This window comes from Neomonachus schauinslandi, chromosome 3 (genome assembly GCF_002201575.2).
Source record: "Neomonachus schauinslandi chromosome 3, ASM220157v2, whole genome shotgun sequence".
NCBI classification, from domain to species: Eukaryota; Metazoa; Chordata; class Mammalia; order Carnivora; family Phocidae; genus Neomonachus; species Neomonachus schauinslandi.
In genome coordinates, this window is record NC_058405.1 from 104,878,275 (window position 1) to 104,880,825 (window position 2,551).

Consider the following 2,551-nt stretch of genomic DNA (forward strand, 5'->3'; position numbering starts at 1 on the left):
TATCTCCAATTCTGAATAGGCCACAGTTACTTTTGAACTGTTTTGTAGGGGTGGGTATGTGTATACATAGTTGTGCTTTTAAATATGTACCATGCTTGGGGCGCCTGAGTGGCTCAGTCGGTTAAGTGGCTGCCTTCAGCTCGGGTCATGATCCCAGGGTCCTGGGATCGAGCCCCTCATCAGGCTCCCTGCTCGGCGGAGAGCCTGCTTCTCCTTCTCCCTCTGTCTGCCTCTCTGCCTACTTGTGCTCTCTATCTCTGTTAAATAAATAAATAAAAATCTTAAAAAAAAAATAAAAATAAAAATAAAAAAATAAATATGTACCATGCTTAATAAGTTTGTTAAAAAACAGAATTCCTGGGGCGCCTGGGTGGCTCAGTTGTTAAGCGTCTGCCTTCGGCTCAGGTCCTGATCCCAGGGTCCTGGGATCGAGTCCCGCATCGGGCTTCCTGCTCAGCGGGAAGCCTGCTTCTCCCTTTCCCACTCCCCCTGCTTGTGTTCCCTCTCTCACTGTGTCTCTCTCTGTCAAATAAATAAAATCTTTAAAAAAAAAAAACAAAAAAAACCCAATTCCTCTCCTGGTATTTGTATCCCCTCTCGTATGTTCACTTTTGTAGAAATCATATTCTCCTCTTTATTTGACATTTTGATACTAAAATTTCACATTATGAATAAAGCAATACATTGGGGAGAATTGAGCTGTGTTTCAAAAACAAGACTGTAAGTCCTCTGTAAGATATTTTCTCAACAGTCTTAAGTTGAGGAGGATTTAAGGATTTATTCTGCCTTTCAGCATTAGCTTCATAAATACTTGCTTGTTCTTTTTATGAGTAAAGAAAGGAATCCTTTACGTGGAAATGCAGCACCTGGAATGCACTAGATTCTGCAAAACATTTAGAAGAAATACAATAATTCTGTCCCCGAAGCGTGTCATTTTAAGTTTAGACAATTCAAACAATTCAGTTTCAGTTTTCTTCAATTAATAAAAGGGGAATTTTCTGAAAATGTTTTGGTATGGAACCACTTAGTTTAAAGTTAAAAATAAAAGAAACTGAAAAGTTTAGGAGGAGAGGCAGTGACAGGAATATATATTTAAAGTGAGAGCTATAAATGATAAACAAATAACAACTAGGGCAGAATGAGATGACCTAGAATGAAGAAAAGTGGACACCCGAGTGGCTCAGTTGGTTAAGCGACTGCCTTCGGCTCAGGTCATGATCCTGGGGTCCCTGGATTAAGTCCCTGGATCGAGTCCCGCCTCGGGCTCCCGGCTCAGCAGAGAGTCTGTTTCTCCCTTTCTCCCTCTGCCTCTCCCCTTACTTATGCTCTCTCTCTCTCAAATAAATAAATAAAATCTTTAAAAAAAGAAGAATGAAGAAAAGTGACAAAAAATTGGCAGGTATGTTGGGCAAGCTTACCTACCTACTAGCTCCCACTGTAGGAAAGAAAAACAGCGGGAGACTGGGGTGATTAAGGCAGAGGCATGCCCTTCTCCAGCTCATCAGTGTACCGTGAATTGATATGACCCAATGTTGGTGATGGTTATCTTTAAAATGAAATTTTTTTATATGCAAAGGAATAAATCACTCAACTCTACCCTGAAACTAATAATACAGCATATGTTAACTGACTTGAATTTAAATAAAAAATACAATAAAATGAAAAATTTTAAAAAGTGGAATTTTAAAAATGAAATTTGGGAACTCTGTGTGTGTGCACGTGCATGCATATATGCATGTGTGTGCACTTCCCAATTAGCACAAATGAGTCGTGCTTTATAAATATCTCAGTAAAAACCGAGCCTTAAAATTGTCAGTGGCAATTTTTATAACAATTCATTTGTATCAATAATAATATATATCACAGAGTTGCCAAACTTCTATTAAAAGACTTTCGTTATGGGACACCTTTGTGGATCACTCGGTTAAGCATCTGTCTTCGGCTCAGGTCATGATCCCAGGGTCCTGCGATGGAGTCCCACATCAAGCTCCTTTCTCAGCGGGGAGCCTGCTTCTTCCTCTGCCTGCCACGCCCCCCGGTTATGCTCTCTCTCTGTCTCTCTCTCTGACAAATAAATAAAATCTTAACAAAAAAGACTGGTTCTACCAACAGTATCCAAGAGGCCAGAGTTGCTCTATTAACCTGTTTTCAGTGGATGGGAGATTTAACAATCAGATAATATTTAATTACAAATGGATACTTGATATTTTCTAATTGCTTCTCAGCCTTTTGGCTAAGATCAAGTGTAGTCTCTGTTCTTATCAGTTTAATACTTAATATTTTCTAAACAAAGTACCAAGTAGAATAAAAGTGATTCGATATTTTTTCTTATATTTCTTATACAAATATTTTGTTTCATCTATACAGAATCTTACATTGTTCCAAATCAGTGTCATTAAAACAATAATAAATGAGAAATGAAAATAAATGTGAAGATTTCTATATCACCAAAAAAAAATGCAACTTTTATGTATGCCTCATTAATTGTAGTCATATGCTCTGAGTTTCTCTGAGTAGCCAAATTATTAAAATATGTGAGGCTTGAGGTAAA

General features: G+C 37.9%; 1 pseudogene; it reads left to right on the forward strand.

Moving 5' to 3' along the window:
- The first annotated feature begins 2,213 nt into the window (after window positions 1–2,213).
- On the forward strand, window positions 2,214–2,327 carry LOC123324519 (annotated as a pseudogene).
- The last annotated feature ends 224 nt before the right edge of the window (window positions 2,328–2,551 follow it).